The sequence below is a fragment of the Sinohyriopsis cumingii genome, unplaced genomic scaffold (assembly GCF_028554795.1).
Source record: "Sinohyriopsis cumingii isolate HCF-2022 unplaced genomic scaffold, ASM2855479v2 utg000360l, whole genome shotgun sequence".
Taxonomy (NCBI): Eukaryota; Metazoa; Mollusca; class Bivalvia; order Unionida; family Unionidae; genus Sinohyriopsis; species Sinohyriopsis cumingii.
The window spans coordinates 1,892,303-1,913,496 of NW_028315892.1; the positions used below are offsets into that span (position 1 = coordinate 1,892,303).

Here is a 21,194-nt window from a genome sequence, read left to right on the forward strand (position 1 = left end):
ATAGATAATATCATGTCAATGACAACGTTAGTGGGAAAACAGACATGTATGTATAGATATATATATTCAAGGGTCATATGAAAAACTTGGCAACTGTTCAATAACTTGAAACTTAACGTTGATTACTTGATTGTGGGTTTTATGGTGAAAAATAACTAAGACAATCTAGCCCTCCTGAAAAGATTACATGATAAGGATTTATATATTACAAAAGGTTTGTTACCAACGAGTGACACAAGTACAAAAAATACCATAACGATGAGATCGTGAGGATAATATATGAAGTTCCTCGATCAAAGGGGGATGCAACTAGTAAGTATAAGATATAATAATATAATAAGAATTAGGGTGATTAACAGTACAAATGTTGTTTAAAGTACTCAAATGAACCGTTATTGCACAAAAACCATATATTAGAATAAACATTAACTTCCTTAAAATATTTAAAGTACAAATATATATTTACCGCATCAAAAAGTTAATTCATCAGCGGAACCATGTAATAAATGATCTCGTTTAGGTTGGAGATCGACATAAACTACTGTATAGTCTTCAAAGTAAAGGGTTCATTGCGAGAGACAAACTCGGGTGGGTTCTTGCTCATTAGTATGTAGCGATGGGTTATATATACACAGCCTATTCTAATTCGTTCAATGACTACCTCGATTGTACGGCTTGTTCTGAAAGTAGGAAGCCATACTCCTATTGTCGTTTTTTTCACATGGATCTAATTGTCGGCATCATTCCATGATGCCTAGCACTTAGTACAAACTTATTTTGGTAAAAACATGTTTAAAACCGATGTATGATATTTAAAAGTAAGAAGGTTGTAGAGATAGGGCTATTTTATCTTTGAATCTGTTTAATATCGACATAGCTAGGCAACCAGAAATACACGATGTTGTGAGAGGTACACAATTCGGTATGTTTGATGCGAATATTGGTCAATAATGGGCTTTCCACTTTCATATTGAGTATTGACTGATGTGATAATAGTGAATCGTAGAAGGTAATACAGTTTAAAATAGTTTTGCTTTCGATATATTTCAGGGCAAGGTATATTGCCATAACGTCTGCTAAAAATGTCGATACACTATCTGTGAAACGAAGTTTTGCAGTGATTCCACAAATAAAGGCTGCAATAACATTTTCTCCGTCCTTTGAGGTTCCTTATGTATTTCTTAAATTGGGAGAGAAGTTCGTTATAAGAGTAATTTAAAGTGGAAAGCTGTCTGACTTGTTTCCTTCACGAGGAAACAAAAAATAGTTTCGGTTGTTTTAGAAGTCCGTAAGGTGTTGTATAAACAACAGACTTTTAGATGTTTAAAAGGCATACGTTTATTTTGTTAAAGCTGGAAGATATTATGAGAGAGGTAGGAATGGCTTTTTTTATCACGTTTTGTATCTGGGTGGAAAACAAATTCAAAAGCAGGGTTTACATGGTCGGTCTCAGTTTCAGGGCATATTGTAATGACACTGTTTATTCACGATGTGATAAGAAGTGTGTCATTCGCTTCAGTCAAAAGACGTTAACGTTCAAGCCTTGCATATAGAGAGAGAGAGAGTGAGACAGACAGACAGACAGAGAGACATAAAGCTTACACCAGATGGTTTAAAAAGTTTACACCAGTTGGAGAGGATAGTGCTATCAATGGATCCAGTGGTGCAAGTAAACTGGTGCATTCAGGTAAACCATACGATGAAGACATGTATTGACGGAAAGACGGGGTGGAAGGTCGGTACCATATTTGCAAAAGTTAAAATCTAAATGCACAACTGCCTGGATGATGATGCGTGATAATATAGATTTAACTTATCTAAAGGGAAACAATGTTGTCATAAATGTTAGAAATGCAATGTGGTTCCCTATTTGAGATTCGAACCTGGGTCGACAGGGTACGGCAAAAACCGCTTTATCTGGGTTCACCAAACCATACACCGCTGCATCATGCGTACATGACCAAGAGAGTCTAGAAAACATTGGCACTTGTAAAGGTAAGCATTACTGCGTAAAAGAAGCACGAAGACGACACAATCACATCAATGGAAATGAAGGCGTGAAGAAATTTATATAGATAGGCAAAAATCTACACCAGACAATTGTGGAAAATACTATCCGTTGATCCTACAAGAGTATGGGTGATACTATAGAGCGAGATAATGTGTGGTGTTCTTTTATACACATCTCTATTCATATCTCTGCAGACGTGTATATACATGCATTTCGTTGTATCGTCATTTTGTAAACACTCATCAGAAATACAATTTAATATAAGGTCCTTACTTCACGCAAAAGCTTGGGGGAATAAGGAAAGAAACATTATGCCCTACTTCCCACAAGCATGCCCCGATGTCATTTACACACCAGATTCACTATAAGCGACGATGCAGAACGAAAGGTTTCCACTTAAATATTTACACTATACATACATTCCATGATACTTTTACTGGCTATTGTGACGGTGCATTCAATATACTACTACCTTATCTGGTACGTTTGAAACATGCACTCTATTTGTTACTTCGTAACGTCAATAATACTTAGCCCGACAAAAAATATCGCTTAACATAGTTGGACAATATTCATAAATTCAACCGACTACCTGACACTGGTATGGTTCAACACGTCTGTAATATTAACTAACAGTGTGTGCAGGTATTGATAATAGCATGTCACCCACAACGGTAGTGGAAAAACAGACATGTATGTATAGACAAATATGTTCAAACGGTAATATTAAGTAATTGGCAACTGTTCAATAACTTCAGACTTAACGTCGATTACTTGATTATGGGTTCACCAGAACTGTAAGACAATCTAGTGCTACTGAAAAGATTACATGATACAGATTTATATATTAAGACAGATGTTTATTACCACCGAGAGATACAAGTACTGAAAAGAGAAAACGATGAGATCGTGAGGACAATATATAAAGGTCCACGATCAACGGGTGATGTAAATAGTGGGTATAAAAAAATAATAATATAGTAAAAGTTAGTGCGATTTACATTATAAATGTTGTTTAAAATACTCAGAGGAACTCTAATTGAACACAAACCATACACTGGAAAAAAATAGTAACTTCCTTCAAGAAATTTAAAGCACAAATGTACATTTTCCGCATTAAAAAGTTAATTCATGTGCCAAACCATGTACTTAACGATATCTTGTATGTTGGGAAACAAAAGAGACAACCATATAGTGCTTTACATTGAAGGGTTCATTAAGAGAGACACACTCGGGTGGGTTCTCGCCCTTTAGCATGCATGGATGGATTCTGTAACCATTGAGTATTCTGATTCGTGCAGTGACTACCTTGACTTTACGGCTGGTTCTGAAAGAAGGAAGCCATTCTCCTGTGGTAGGTTTGATCACATGGGGCTTATTGACATCATCATTTCATGATGCCTGTCATTAACTAAAAACTGATTTTGTTAATACCAGGGTTAAAATAGGTGTATTATATTTACAAATAAGATGGTTGTAGAGATAGGGCTATTTTAGCAATACAATCTGTTTTTTATTCCTTTCAATATCGACATATCTAGGCAACCAAAAATCCACTATATTGTGAGAGGTACACAGATCGGTATGTTTGATGAGAATACTGGTCAATAGTGAGTTTCCACCTTCATATTGTGTAATGACTGATGTATTATAGAGAAATGTAGAAGGTGATAGAGTTTATAATATGTTTGCTTTCGATATATTTCAGGGCAAAGTATATTGCCCTAATTTCTGCTAGAAATGTCGATACACCATCTGTCAAACAGAGATTTGCAGTGATTTCCAGAAATAAAGGGTGCAATAGCCTTTTTTCCGTACTTTGAGTTTCCTTGTGTATTTATTAAACTGAGAGAGAACTTCGTTATAAGAGTAATAAAAAGTAGAAATCTTTGTCTGAATTATTTCCTTCACGAGGCAATACAAGATAGTGTCTGCTGTTTTAGATGTCAGTGGGGTATTATATTGAACAGAAGACTTTTAGAGTTTTCAAAGGCAAATTTTTGTTTGTTAAAGCTGGAAGATATTCTGAGACAGGCAGGAATGGCATTTGGGTTTTGTATCACGTGTTTTATTTGGGTAGAAAACAGATGCAAACGCAGGGTTCACAGGGTCGGGTCTCAGTTTTAGGTCATATTGTAAAGATAATGTTTATCAAAGATGTGATAAGGAGTGGGTCATTCGCTTCAATCAAAAGACGTTCATTTTTAAGATTTGCATTGCGTATTCGTTTCATCGTTTTAGAGACACATCTCGTCAAGCCAGAGGGACAGTCGTTCAAAGGATTTGCGTTATACGTACCTGCGAACACGTGTTGTCGGGTATTCTTCCCAAGTTTTAGGGATATTACCAATGTTCCATTAATCATTTTAAACTTCCCAAACGATCAATTAATGAGGGTTTTGTTAGATATTTCAAACACTGGAATTGTTTTTGGTCACGGTGGATGAAGCATTGGCCTTGCTCAAAGCATCCATAAGTTCCAAATATAATAACAGTTCATTATCACTTTCTGAAATTACTTGATGAGACTTTTATATGTATATTCTCTCTGCGACTACTCATGTACATGCTGCAAAAGACTCCACATTTACACATGTCATTCTCTCAGAAGTTCATAATATATGTAGAGCGCTCCCCCAACACCCCACCAGATTCTATGATTTAATTTTGGTTGTATAGTTGACACATGTATGTAGCAATCAAAAAAGGGTCCTTGTGAATAAATTTCATGTTTTTTTCCCGACAAAACGGTATTCACTAGTAGCAGAGCCCACATTATCAAAGCCCTCCACCTCAATTAAAAGTGACCCATTGAAGCAAACGCATATCGCATTTTTGGAACACAGCAACCAATGTTTTGTTGAAATACAAGAACGTGAATCATGCAATAATTATTCCTAACACGTGACTAATAAATTGTATAGTTTGAAAAGGTATGGAACGAATCTGACAGCTTCATCGAGGTCAATCACCCCCCTCCCCCGTCTTATGAAGGAACTTGACTTATTTTTAAAATGCACATTGGATTATTTTAATATATCAAACAATGTTATGCTGAAAAACAGTATCATGAAACTTGCTACAATTATTACTGAAATGTCATTAATATATGTTACAGTTTAAAAAGGGATGGAACACATCAGGTTCAAAGAAGTCAACGGTGGTTAATATGCTGGGTTTGTTTTGAGAGTATGATGATATGTAAAACAGAAAATAATAATTGTTAAAACTTTCGTATTTGTTTTAAGTCGGCACTCAACAGTTCCATATTTTGAAGAGAGTTACATTTTTAAAGAAAGAGATTTTTCCCCGTTTTCCTCAAAGGTTTTAACTATTTAAAAAAGACAATGTATATCTTAGGTATTGTTAAAAGACATTGTATTTCCTTTTATTTTGGTGAATGATTGATGGGTATACTATGGACTACATAGTATACAGCTTGGCCTTACCTCAGATGAGATGTGAATTTATAAAGAAAAAAGAAAAACCAAATGCTAGATGCACTTGGTAATTTTCATTGGTAAGCCGTGTATACATAGGAGATCTGTTCTTCTACATTTTATGTATTTGATAACTCATACATTGCATTGCAAACAGCTTCTCTTTGCACGTGTCTCTCTCTCTCTCACTCTCTCTCTCTCTCTCTCTCTCTCTCTCTCTCTCTCTCATAAGTTCATAATATATGCTGAGCACTTTCTAATCCTAGTCCGAATCAGTCAGTTTAGTAGAGAAAGCACATCACTAACTACATGTACTATTTCTGCCATGTTGGCAATGCATCTTCCGGTTTGGAGACTTGATTTGGATACCAAGGTTGGCCCAAAACTTAGTTACATCCAAGGCGCATATCCATTACAATTTTCAAAACTATTCTAAAACTCGTTCCAAATGTCCTTTAAATGTGTATATGCTGAAACGTTTTGGGGTCATTAGGCGCATCGTTTCACCACAGAACACCGCTGAATACATCCGATTGCACCAATTGTAATGCCGTTTTCCCATGTAGATCAAACGGTTTTTAATAACAGGTTCAATGCATATAATTTGAATCCTCCACACCCATTTTGTTTTGCACTCCTTCCCCCACCTCCTCCACCCAAAGAAGACAATTGCTTTCTTGCATTGATTTATTCAGAATAAATTCATTACACATGCTTCATAAACAAAAGTATAACTGATACAGATATGCTATTTTTTTTTTTCAATATCAAGGATCACTGATTATGAAGAAACATTTCACGTAGTAACAATCCCAACAGGGGACTTCACACTTGCATCATTTTTGAATTTAATATCCAACAATTTGTATAATTGAATAATATCTACAAAGTGAATGACATTCAAATTTAATAACGAATTGAATCAGTAATAGTTATTACTGAATGAAATACATATTTCAGCCTTAGAATGAACTCCGGGGAAATAACGGTATACACTCAATTGCTATATCTTAAAATAAAACGATAAACTTGTACAAAAAGAAGATGCGAATAAACTCACCGAATGCATGTCTTACTGAGAAAAGACTTACATCACATAGATTGCAGTTACGTAATCAAAGATAACTTCTCCAAAAGTAAAAACATGCAATTCTGCTTTATTCATAGTTTGTCTTATCCCAAATACATTCTGATTTCAACGGAATTATTGTAGGATTCACCTATTAACCTTTGTACACACTCACTGGAAGTCCCCTATTCAACTGGGCCCCGTTTCACGTTGCAATGTAAGTTTACGCACATTTTTTGTAAGTTTTAAGCTCAAGAATAACGTACGCTATTTCGTAAGTGTGTTTCACAAATATATCCGTAGGAACATTTCGTATTTCTATGAAACATTTTGCGTAGGCTACTCATTTGTATGGGAGGTAGATAATACATCGGTAAAATATCATATGGTACGTGCAAGATACTTGCAAAGGACGGCGATGAAGATGACAAGAACAATACTAGTAATACAATGACCAAATATATTAGGCAAAATATACCTTAACGTACTGGTTATATTGAATGAAATATATATACTATTTCTGATTAAAGAAGATAGGGTGCATGTGTATGTGTCTGCCTCTGGCGACGGATGTATGATTTTGCAACCCCAAGTCACTATCAGACTTGGAGCACCACCTCCACCCCGTGCAAAAGTAAAGCCTTCAAACCAAACTTTTTAAAGGCCTTTCATCTCTTGATATAAACAAATTGTATCCGGTGTTTTTGATGTGCAATATAAATACACTTTTGAACAAACCCAGATTTTCACACTTTAGAATTTGCTGCTGCTTTGATTTATTTCCGCTCTAGGCAGGCAGTTGCCTTGTCTGTTATATGGGAAAACAGTCAGTGCGTGTGAGAGAGAGAGAGAAAGAGAGAAAGAAAGAGAGAGAGAGAGACAGAGACAGAGACAGAGAGAGAAAGATTGTCGAGCTATAATAGAAGTCGATGAATAAACATAATTCAAGCTACCTGTTGACGGTAGACGTTAAGCAACAATACTTTAACGGTCTAGATCAAAATGCTTATCTCATCACTATATTTATCGACTTTTATGTCCTTGCATACTTGCATATGTATACAAAATTCCATTGTAAGACTGTATGAAATAAAGAGTTCTGAGCTGCTGTTTCCAGATGTCCGAATGTCCTTATTGAAAAAATATGCAGTTAAATTATAAAACGATACCTTATGTAGACTTGTACAAAACATTCCATTCTGTTCATTAAACAAGTCAAGCACATTGACAGTGATATAGGAAAAGGGATTAGCAATATCCTTCTGCAAACAACTACAAACTCGAAATAGAAGTCAGATGAAACTATAGTTATCCTATCAAGATATTATCAAGATTTGCTGCAATTGTACGCCCATAATTGAGTGATTGCCCCGCTGACTGATAATGTTACCTGCATTATGTGTGCACTAGTAAACAGCCCTCTTGATTGAATTATTTCAATCGAACTTTGCTATCATGCACTGTACGCACTATGGTCAAATTTTACCTGATGAATACAGATACCGCTTATCATTTGCTTTAATAATAGTTTGCTCAGGCTTACTTAGATACTACAATGTTTTTAATCACAATATTTGTAGCTCTAAGGAATCGTTGAAAAATGTGCAGTTTCAAGGGAAATATGAACATACAAAGTGAAAATGGTTTGTTAAGCTCACTAACGAATCACAATAAACCAGTGGGAAAAGTGTATTATTCTCTCTATATAATAGTTGTGTCGATATTAAATTTTGTATAATAGCCAATTGTAACTAAATACTGTACAGATGTTGTGGATAATACCAGCCAAGATTTTATTTTTATTTTCGATTTAAATATTCTTCAATAATACAGTTATCACTTTCATAAATATTATTTTCTTGTTTTAGATGACACGATTTATTATAGTCAAACTACCGCAAAGTCTGCAGGAAAAAATTATAATATTTGCCGTTATTTAAACTTTTACTAATTCCAGTTTCTTGAGGGTAGGGCTGTCTCCTTTTGGTTATACTGAAGATGTTGTTGATGATGGTACTCATCGGTCGAAGTGATACCTGTATGATTTTTATTTCTCGATTGATTTCGTAAGAGACAGCTTGGCCCTTGGTGGCCGAATGGTCTAGTCACTGCCATCACACCTCAGTCGCGTGGGTTCGAGTCTCGGGCTTGGCCAATGTGGGTATGGATTTTACTAACCCTGACATACCGTGCATAAAAGAGTAATTTTTCTGCCGTAGTTTTGAAATAATTTGATTATAATTGATGAATTAATATCTCGCATGTTTATATTTTTTCTAATCAAGAAATGACATGTATCATACGCATATTATCGTTTACTTATTTATTTGTTTTACAGAAATCATTTATAAATATAAATTATGTTTTTAATAAAGAAAGGACCGCTATACGGTATATATTGGAATCTCAAATCAACCCTTTCAGGTTGACGTTAGCTCGTCACTAATCTACGAAAGAACTAGCAACTTACGACTGCCTGGTACTTGCCGTAAAGTTAAGTAAAACTGTAAGGGAAACTTTGGAAATGAAACGTACGCAACGTAATTCTCGTTAGTCATGTACAAATATGTTACGTAAAACTTTAAAAAATCTTGGGCGCATCTTGTTTTGTGAAACAGAGCCCTGATCGCTATTCACCAACAGCTATCTAGAGCTGTTTATCGTCCCAATGTAGGTCATATGCAAATCATCCGGGCTGGTGGCAAAACAGTTTCACTATATCCTTGGAAGGGAGCCTTGCATTCACTAAATTAACTATTTCCATCTATTAAATAATATTTGTTATCTACTCATATAAATAACAAAACAAATATAACCATATATTTATATCGCCATTTCTAAAATAAAGCCATTTTGTAACTTTTAACAAATAATTTGTTTTTTTAACATATTTTCCTCCCTCGAAAGTTTAGTATCAACCGAAACAGGTATCACAATGAGGTTTCAGTTAATAAACATGTCATAAACACTGACAATCGCAACAACTTTCTTGCAAGCCGAGTGAGGATTTTTAAAGTTTATTTGTATCTAAAAGTTATATAAAATAATGAAAAGAGTAGAATAAGATTCTACTGTTCGTCAACGAAATATGTGGTATAAATTCAAATATTTGCACTCTTCTACGAGTCGTATATACGCCACCCCTCCTTTCGTATTTTATCATTTAAAGATCGTGATGAATATAACAAACGTAAATATCAGCTATGCACAGCTTAGATACACTTAGCATGGCATGCCATGACACAATGGCATCCAATAAAAGTAGTTTTAGAAGTTTGACGTCTGAAATAATGTATATACCGGCGAGGTCAAAGAGGATATTGATGCTTTGATCACAAAATTCGCGATTTCCGGATGAGAAGGATGAAATGAGTGCAAGAAATATGGTTTACCTCTGCTCTGAGTTCGCTGTGATGATAAGGATGAGATTGTCAAGCGCATTAATTTTCCCGTAGACGAAATGCATGACTATATTTTAAATATTCTTTTTTTTGTGAAGGCTTAAGAAGTGTGCCTTGTATAGGTTTTTGTGTGGTGTTCCTGGCAGCTTCATAGTGTTTTAAACAAGTCTGGATGTGTTTTGTCAGACTTGTCTGAGTGTCAAAGTGTCAGCTATCACCAAACTCTATTGTTTCAATTAAATATATAAAAATTACATTTTTTCACATTTTGAAGAATTATTTTCAAACCCCAAATACTAACAAAATACTAGTATTATATGTCATTGGTGCAATTTGATATGCTCTGTGGTGTTCTATGGTGAAAAGACTTGCCATTGGACCATATTAAGAGAATCAAATGCAATTCAAACATTTTATAGTTCCTTCCTCGGCTGAAAACGAGTGGTAATATTATTAGAAGGCCAAATACACAAGGGGTGTGGTTTTGCTTTGTATAAATATCAATTCCGTACAAGATATCACCACATAAGTACAATGTATGATGCCGAAATAGGGATGTTTTGGACTCGGATTTGATTTTGCTGTCCCAGAGCTGCTTAGAGTTACCCTCTCTTGATTAGGCATCGCTAATGAACTTCTGATAATGGTAACGTAATCATGTCATTGTGATCCTTTACTGTATCTTGCTTTCTAGTCATTCATATATTTCTCTTTTTATTATAAGATATCAATTTGAAGATGCCCACATAGAAGGTCCCATTTATGGGCCATTTGATTTGTATCCATGACTCCTTGGTTTACATACACTTAAGCACATACTTTCACCTTTTCAAAAATATACTTCTTCCATACTGATATTTTATTACTTTAGAGACATGAGTTATTTAGCAAGAATGGATAACAAATGACAATGATACATTTCGTCATACACTTCTTAAGGACTATTAGGAGTGTAAATAGGCTTGACATGTTGGGTGGGTGTGGTGTAGCCAAATACAATATATTTTACAAAATAAGTCAAATGTTTGGTATTAGTTACTTCAGAAATGAAAATTAAATGAAAATTCAATGTGTAGGTACAACTGTACAATCTTTTGCGGAAAGCTTACTTATAAGATTTTAATTAAACATTTTACACGCAGATCACGGCATTGGAATAAAACTGAGCTACTTCATTGTAATGATTGTGTTGCTGTAAGATTATGCAATATGCAGTGAGTGTTATATCTTGCACGTACATGGTACCCTGCATACACTGCATGCAAAACTCATGACCATTATATGTAAAGGGGGGGGGGGCTTCCATATTGGTCTTCTTGCAGTCAAGACAGTCCTGTGACTGAGCGTCACAATAACATTATGTCTTTAATTTGATGGCTATTAAACTTTTCATATAGAAATAAGACTTATAGTTGATTAGGTTAATACCAAAGAGTATTCTGGACCATTACTGACATAGACAGTATCAAATGAGTTATGTGTTTGTTTACATTCAACTTCTTCTTGTTTCTCCGTTAGCCGCATGTAGGTCTTTAAACATCATTCCACATAAGTGTATATCGTATGGTATTATTCCATCGATAATCGGTCTTCTTATAAGTGCAATGGTTATTAAAAGTATTTAACATCAGCTAAATATTTGTATCATAATATTTGTGCATAATTGTGATATATATATATATATATATATATATATATATATATATATATATATATATATATATATATATATATATATATATATTTAAATTCTTTTAAAGACTTTAGGTAAGATGGTTATTATCATCCAGCAGTAGAATGATTTTGCATAGTCATGGAGTGTTTCAGAAAGAATAAGGGGCGACGTGATAACTCTGGTGGTCTACACAGTCAAAAGTATAGGCAAACCATGAAGAACAGTTGTGCGTCCAGAGATGATAAGGTGCAGCATCATTGTAGGACAAGATTATATACCAACCATATCAGTTGATAACAAAGAAAGGGTTGTATGCTGAAGGGAAAGTCACCAAAATTGTTGTTCGGCACATTAATATATAGCGTAATAGGAAGTTGCATATGCTCCATGGTAATAAGAATATTGTATTACTTAAAATCAAACAGTTTGTTGATATTTTGGAGGGTTAGAAAAGCTTTTCCATAGCCAAGCTTTGTACATTGATAGGTTATGAACATCGCATGGGAAGGAGGATGTCAAATTAAGAAGAAAGAGAGTGTGACTCGAAAAGCAGGCATAGAAGGCCAAACAATACCATGGATCAGATGTGCTAAATGATAACATATGTAAAACCAGATAAGCTTCTTAATTTTTGCTCATTATACATATACAAGGTCATACAACAGACAGATGAAGAAATTAAGAACATTGAAGAAGGAACCAGACAGCAATATTAGAGATCTGAAAAGAGAATTAAAATATTTGACTGACGTTCTTCATTTGGGAAACAATATGTTGAAAAGCTTCTAATGTCTCCTAAAAATTAGTTAAAAATCTTTAATACACAGTATTCCAATTGCCATGGCAATATATTCACGGTCAGAGGTTTGGTACTGGAAAGCAACCCTAAAATAAAACAGACATCAAAAGGGTGATAGCAATATGGTGGAAAAGTTGGCTTGGTCATTAAAAGAGACCACCCGCATCTGGCTGCATATACTGATGGGAAGATAATAGAAAAAGATGAAAATATTGCCCTATTGGAAATAAAAAAGTTTCCCGAGAAAAACAGATCTCTTTAAAAGACTACGGAAATGCCAGAATCTGCATAACATTACATGTCTTACTATTTTTTAATGCGTGTCAAGTAAGTTTTTTTCAATATTTCCCTTGAAAACAGGTAGACCATATGCAGGCATCGAAATTATCAATTGGCAGTTGTTTTTAAAAGTGGGCTGAAAAAGTCGCAAATACAATTATATCTTCATTCTGTAAAGCACAGTTTATGACAGTGAGGAAATGCACATTATCTGTGTTGAAGTGATGATAAGTCTGCTTTCGCCATTAAAAGTAGTTGTTGCATTAAACCATGATTTAAAGAAAATCTTGACAGAAGTAAAATTATGACAGGGAAGGTAAATTCTTGAGGGATATAGGTAGATAAAGGTAGAGTGAAAGGTAGTCTCACCCGAAATAAGCCCCCACCCCCACCCCCATGTTGACGTAACACCGCTTACACCATCTGGCTGCAATATCGGCAGTCCTGACGACGCAGGTATTAGTTTACTCACAACTTATTCTGAAGGGAAAGCTCAGATATGACTAATGTTTGGCATAATCGTTAGCTATTGCGATGGTGATTCCCCGCGGTTTACTCACTTGTGATCATAGATGCTTGCGTACTTGTCAATAAACCTGTTATCAATGATCAACATATTTCCAAATGACGCTGTTAGAGTAGCAACGGATTATTTTATATAAGTCGATCAAAAACAGATCTTGTTAAACCGTTTATTGACACAGCTCCGATATGCGCAGACGCAACGCCTTAAGACGGCGTTGAAAACGACAGTGGCAGCAAAGACATTAGTCCACGTTGGGGTCATTAGAGAATAAAGCGTGAACAAATACGTACTTATATTGAATCAACTAACGTTAAGCCGCCTGCGATATATTGATGTAATAAGAATTTATCACGACCATCATTGTCTCCGTCAGTGATTGATTCAATCGCAAGACATTAACCGTTTTATCTCAATGTTTCAGGTTGTTCTGGTAAAGCAACACGTGTGATACATTTATGTAGAAATTCAGATAAGATTGTGCTTACGCCAACTCAACGGCTTTGTCTGGGAGGTGAAACAACGTGCAGTTACATAATGCACGTATCATGGCTTCTTTCGATGGCATGGTGATGTGTGGACACCCACACAGCTGGATGGGAATAATAATCTTAAAATTATAATTTGGTACGAAATATGTATTGTGTCTAATTACATGTTAAAAATGTTGACTGACTGGTTATGTACAAAAATCACGGCAATTATCATGTGCGGAAGGCAAGGACAATATCCTCCGTTTAAAGGTGTAGCAGGACAAACCTCGTTAAAAGTTACGTCGACTCTTATGAGGAAATTTAGCAAGACCACCGTTTCAGCGATGAATCAATACTTGAGCTGAAAATGTTAATTGGACTTCAGCCGGACAAGATTCAATGTGAAATAATGCATAGTTTAATTCCAGAAACATCCATGTTTGAATTTTGGAAAATCTGACACTTTAATGATTTCATAGTTGCATCACGAAAAAGTGATTCACTACAACGTAGACTATTTGAACTTAACGAACATATTTCAAACGTTACCGGTTCCACTGTGCTATCGCCAAGCGGATACCAGCCGACAAAATATTCCCGTTAGAATTCGAGGAACGGATACACAACAAAAGATAATTTGTAATGATCTCGCTGAGGTTCCAGTAGAGGCAGTACAGCATGCTTTAGCGCCGTCATAGAGGGTATTGACTTTGTCAACGGCGTCGAAGTGCTGTACTCTAGGATATCCAATAACAAATAATTCGTCTTAAGGGCTAACAATCTCAGATACCTATATCTAGGTTGTCGGCAATCACATCGAATGGTCAAATTTATTATATTTCGCAGTATCGACGGTTGCAAAAATATCGCAGCTGCATAGTCTTGTCTATTATAATTTGAATCAACCATACACTACAACGGCGACGAAGACGCTATTGGCCCTGCCGATGTCTGGATCACCCCTCTTTCTCAGCAGGTTAAAAAACAAATTGGCTGGTAATGCGCGAAAAGATAAAAAAGATGTCGTTTGATCTCGATGTTCAATTAACCATGACTCTCAAACAACGACAAAACAATCACTGCACCTTCTGCAACACAATAATGAGGTGGCAATATTTTCATTATGACGTACAACAATTTTATATTGACAAAATCCATAGTAGTCACGGCCACACATGCGAAAATTTCACACTAACATGTCTTGAATGTAAAAAAACGTTGGGGCGATTGTGTTCTTTTCTAGCGCGAATCCAACCTGGCAGTAATTGTGTATTTTCAGGAATTACAGGTAATTGTTCACAGACAAATCAATGTTGTCGAGCAGTTGAATCTTTTCTGTTGATTGCAGGCCTGCCAGTAGATCTTACCACGCTGAAAATGTATGTGTGGTTACACTCCAGATGGGATCAGTTGCTTTACCGCCCTCAAGTTCACCAAGATCATATAAACATATGATTGTTATTTTGCAATTTCACGCGTGACATCATTTATTTAACACGGTTATCACGTGAGGTTGTCTGTCTACCCATTCATTATGCCCTTACTCAGTAATTCTTGCGCGTACTGATGTCCAAATGATCTCTCTGCAAGTGTTCGATTAAATACTTCAACGATTGCGTAATCACGATATAACGAGGTTTGTCCACGTCTGATTTTAATGTTATCTTGTTGCATCAGCGATGTTACTACACCGATAATTTCTTTGCATGGATCAACGTATAACAATCGTGGCCATGTCAGGCCAAAAGGTGAATAAATTCGTTGATGTTTCAGTTTATAACAGTTCCGCTTCTTTGTATCTACTTGCAAAGTCAACGAACTTCAATGCCTATTTGTATGTGCTCCATTTGCGTAATGTGCCAAATGACATAATGTGCTAAAAACAAGATATCTGCCTGATGAACTTCTTTGGGTGCGCTGAGATCAAGAAGTCCAAGCTGAATCGCTTTGTGACGTGGCAGATACATTTGCCATACTGCCTGTTGTGACAACCAATTTGTGGCAACAGCACGTGTGACACGTGCTCCACCGGCGAATTTGCTAATCGCTGCTGTACCCCTCTAATATCCACATGAACTATAATACATTGACTCCATTTTTATTAATTATTAGATAATTATTTGCCTGCGCCAACGGTTAACTTACCACTCAGAGCCGATCTTGCCAACCAGTTTGGGAGTGGTTCTGGTATATTTGCATTTGTATAGACTGTAGCCTTCGAATCAACTTGACATCCGCGGTATGTCGTTGTTGAAGATCCTTACTTTTATACGCGATTTCATGAGTATGGCACGCTTGATCGAAGGCATTTACCGGAAATGCTCCTGGTTTTGTTTGATTTTGTTTTCGTCAAGTCTTATACCATGTCAGAACGACAATAGTTATATCCCGAAAAATGTATCTCCCCATGTTACTTCGCCATGGCGTTGCTGGTAATTTCCCGAGTTTCTTAGCAATATCACCGCCAATCACCGCGACACTAGGTACAAACCTGTATTTTTACATGCCGCGTTGTACGCACTTACCGATAAGTGCTCGCCTGTTATTTATCGTTGTCGTTGCTTTTAACCCAATGTATCCTTGACCGTCTTGCATCGAACAAAATATATACTCATGATTATACTGTATTTTTACAACATGAGCATGATTGACTTTTCACCACTCACGTATGACCCAGCGTTACCAAATTATATCCGTGCCATTATAATTGGTCCGTCTCGATCTGGTAAAACTCAGTTGCTGCTCAACATGATAATGAAGTAGCTAATATGGGACAAACTTGATTTAGTTGCACCATCTGTGGATGACCAACCATGCTGTACTTTTCTTAAGGAATTCAATAAAGCCTCACGCAATACGAACGTAATTGAATTTATCATTGACATCAATGTTGCGCCATCCTTAGAATATTTCGAAAGGGGGGAGGCAATACGTTTCTTGATGGTATGCTTGAAAAACAAACAACAGAGATAACTGTAATTTATTTGGTTATCCTTAACCTAGTTGACACACATACATTGCGATATATTCACCAGTCTTGGCGCCCTGGCGACATGGACATAAATGTAAAACCATCCTTTTTTCCTATAATCTAAAAACCCACATGAATTTATTACAGTAAGCTTGCATGATCTATTGAAACGATATCGATTTGGTAGAGATAAAATATTTGGTGGACCCCTTGTAACGGTTTTTAAAAACAAATAGCGACATTATGAATGATGTTTTGTGTTCAGTTGTCAGCATAATCCCAGTGCGAAAATGACCTAGAAGACATGTATAGTATCCGGCCACAGAGTGCAGGCTTATAAGAACCTCACATTAAACAGCCAGTTACATGTATAAATACATATCGTCTGCTTGCGGAAGTACTGATAGAATTGTTAATTCTCTGAGAAATTCTTTACTTGTGAGCATATAACATTTTCTGTTTGTCTTAATAAATTATCAACGTGCGAGGAATTATAAATATTTTCTGTGCGAAATTGTCTCAGTGAGAAATTATCTGTGTGTGAGAAATTATAAATACTGTCTCTCTGTATATGAAATATTGCTGGGCGTGCTTAGACCTCGTAGCTGCACTTATTTATAGTTGATCACATGTCGTCATAGAGGCATGTATTTATAGCTGATCACATGACCTTACAGGTGCATTTATACTGATCAAATTAAACTTTTCTGGTATGGTAGCATGATTATAATTATAAAGTCACAAAGCTTTTATATTACAGAATTATAACAGAGTCACAAATTTTGTTGTATTACAGAATTACAAATATTGTGTCATACCTTAATATACCTTTATATATATATATATATATATATATATATATATATATATATATATATATATATATATATATATATATAGAGAGAGAGAGAGAGAGAGAGAGAGAGAGAGAGAGAGAGAGATGTATATATATATATATATATATATATATATATATATATATATATATATATCATATTTTTGACAGCACCGATAGTAATACGGTGAAGGCATTTTCTCAGTGTTCGCGTTGGGAAAATTCGCTCTGGTTCGAGCCCACGTGAAGGACAATGATTGTAAAATAAAAATGTATTACTGTGGTGGCCCCGCATGGCTCAAGCGTCAACGGAATATATACTATGTACTATGTCATATGTACTAATCATTGAAAATTCGCCCACTCGCCAACTCCAGCCTCCGCGGTCGATCTTTCTTGCACTCCATGGATTATCTTTGAGGGGTTGGAAGTGCAAAATAAATGTCAATGATTAGTACATATCCTGGTCGTGATAAAACTCGCAGAAATAATTACTTGGACAAGCTTTTGAACTTCTATAATTTCATTTCGCTGTCTAGGAGCTCGCCGAAGTGGAGTTGTTTCCTCAAACATGAGAGGAAAAGAGGCACCCCGCCACTTCGTGATAAAAATACTAAGTGTATTGAATTTGTTGGGAACAAGTTTGTACATAAATTTTAATGATAAACTAGTGAAAGTCAGTATCGTCTACCTTTTCATTGTTTAAAGTAACTATATGAATATAGTCTCCCTCTCTCTCTCTCTCTCTCTCTCTCTCTCTCTCTCTTATGCACATGTAGGCCTAAATTCAATTGTTTGTAGCGACTCAAAACTGGGGCCCTCGATGGGGCAATGAAAAAATTCACTAACGTACAGAAAATGTTAGCGAATAAAATATCGTTATATCAATATGTGTTCATATATACCATTAAAGTAAAGCTAGTCATATTATTGCATTGACCATTATAATTTGACAGCGGTTTCGAAGGCAAATTTTGTCCATAAATATTTTAATAGGGGTCGTGTATTAATTATGTCAACACAGTAGGGGGACGGGGTTTAAAGAAGTTTGACAATTGTTGACATGGGGAGGGGGGAGTTCAAGATAAATTGACGTCAACAATGTTATTTTTTTAACAATAAATTTAATAAATCAAAAAATAGGAAATTCGTCAGGGCTTTGGTATGGCAGACACTCGCTCGCCCGTCAACAGCCCACCAGTTTAATCCTAAACCGGTTGAGCTTTTGCCAAGGAAGTCATAGTCATCATCATATTTTGTTTTTATTCAGTGTAGATTGTAGACTGTAGACATTTTTAATGGAAGCTGTTACTAAATTCAAAGACTGCATTGTGCCATAAACATCTTAAATAGTATAGCTGTCCATGGACTTATATTTAATAGTTTGTAGGGGAGGGTACAATTTAATTAGGGGGGTCACTTAAAGTTTGACAGTTGTTGACAAGAGGGTAGGGGGGTAAAAAATTGCCTAAAAATTGTTCACATAATTAATGGACGTCCCCATACTGTATAATAGACATGTAGGCTGACATGTTTGTCTTTATTCCTACTAAAAAAATATGCGAATACCTCGACGTAAGGCTTTCTATAACTGGAGGTTCAGAAAAACGTTAAAATGAAAATATATGCATGCAAGAGACGACGAAGCATCTGATAAAATAAATGCACTCACTAAACACACATACCTAACGGTAGCAGTTAACCAAAACTAATTGCAAATCCTTATGATTCTAGCATACCCTCATTTCTGCCCATAATATGACTCAGGGGTGATGCTCTCCTGCCGTCTGTACAGTTGAGATGAGTAACCTTTACTGTAATATCCATTTTGTGTGTATATAACCTTGGACCCCTCTTAGATTTAATGGGAGGTGACCAGACAAAACTTGCAATGTATGCACAGTCATCTGAGAGAATAAAAGCATTAAAAATCAACTATTCAGGCCAACATGAATATTAAATTCAAATTTGTATTGAGTATATCTTAAAAATATACCCTTTGGTATTCAGTTGAAAGTAGTATGTATATTGCCAGATTACCCATTAAGCATAGCAAGTACATGCTTGAGCGCACCAGAAGAAAAAAAAATATCATTATTTTCTGATGATAAAATTGAATGAATTATATATGACGAGTTTGATCTGCTTGCACAAGTATTTTGATGGCAGCACTGATATTGTCCAGCCCTTTTTGGCTTCTAATATTTGTTGGGTTTTGTTCTTTCAAATTTAGTAGTGGGGGTGGGGTACTGTAATATATTCATTGATAAGGGCCCTGGAAGGCCTTAATCTAGCAATTGTTATTTATTATCATTCCCCCTTCATCAATATCACACTGATAAGATGCCATGATGATGGAAACATCATGATATGGATGCCAATTAAAATTATACAAAAGCATTTTGTCATATAAGCTTAACAGGAGCCAGATGACTACTGTCAAATGTAGTGGTCACATTGTAGAAAAACAACTCGTTTGATTCCCCACTGTCATAATAACAGTCTGGAATAGATGATGCATCCTTAAGATAACTAGTAAGTGATGCTTTCTTTATCAACTCATCATTTACCCATCTTTTTCAGCCAATAAACCATAGTAAACTAGATACATGGGCACAACCCCCAACAACCCGAGCATCAGCCTTGCAGATACAGTACCGTCCTCTGATGGATTCCATGGAATATTTCGGCTTGTATAGAATCCACAGAATATTGATTTTATTTTCGGAGTGACGAGACTGGATTGTAACATGTAACTGACCTGGAAAATCATTGCAAGTCATGACCTCATAGCATCCCTCCTCTAATTTGTTTACTTTGGGGCCTGTTGATAAATGCCCTTAGTGATGTCACGCAGGTACTCATCTGATATTCCGGGAAATTAGTTCAGTTTTCAAGTGGATGTATCCATCCTGAAGTACAATTTGTGCTTATTCAGCAAGTTTTTCTCTTGCACCAGGTTTGTGAGATCTTGATGTCGATGGAATTTGAAGCTGAATTGATTGTGGACCTTTTATGTCAGCATTTGAAGCGTTTAAGACCATTCACCATTTATATCTGACATAAAGTCTCATTTGTTGGGTGCTTTTCATAAATTTGCAAGTATTAACTTTGGCAGTCATATTTAGTCTATAATGATATGTGTGTCTGATTTGGATTTTTAAAGTAGCTTTAATAATTTTTCACTCATATCGCTACTCATGTGCAATGTGGCAGTTTATAGTGATGTCTAGTACAGGGGCATCATGCCGCAGACATGTAGCATGATGTCCCACCCAGTCACATTATACTGACACTAGGTCAACCAGTCCTAACACTAACCTCTTAATACTGGGCGCCAAGCGAGGCAGCTGTTAGTACAATTTTTGTAAGTCTTTGGTATGCCTCGGCCTCGGATCGAACCCACAACCTCTCGCATCCCAGGTGGACGCTCTAACCACTAGGCCATCGGAGCGTAGTCTATAATGATACACAGAGCCTGCTTATTCCATAAAATCAGTTCTTGTAGGGATGGAGCAAGAAACTAATTTTATGAACATTATCTAAAAAGAAACAACTTGGCTTATTATGTATTAAATATCATAATTCTTGTTTTATATCATAAATTCTGGTGTCATCTATTATGCCATGTTAGTAGTATAGTGGATTACTATAGGGTCAAGGGGACATTAATGTTAAACTAGGCGGGTTGTACCGTATGGGAATTTAACATGGAGAA

At 35.8% G+C, this 21,194-nt stretch overlaps 1 long non-coding RNA gene across 1 annotated transcript; it reads left to right on the forward strand.

The window, feature by feature from the left end:
- Positions 1 to 131: 131 nt before the first annotated feature.
- On the forward strand, positions 132 to 21,072 carry LOC149774250 (uncharacterized). Its single transcript, XR_016416920.1, has 2 exons — positions 132 to 312; positions 20,060 to 21,072. It is a non-coding gene; the product is annotated as an uncharacterized LOC149774250 (long non-coding RNA).
- The last annotated feature ends 122 nt before the right edge of the window (positions 21,073 to 21,194 follow it).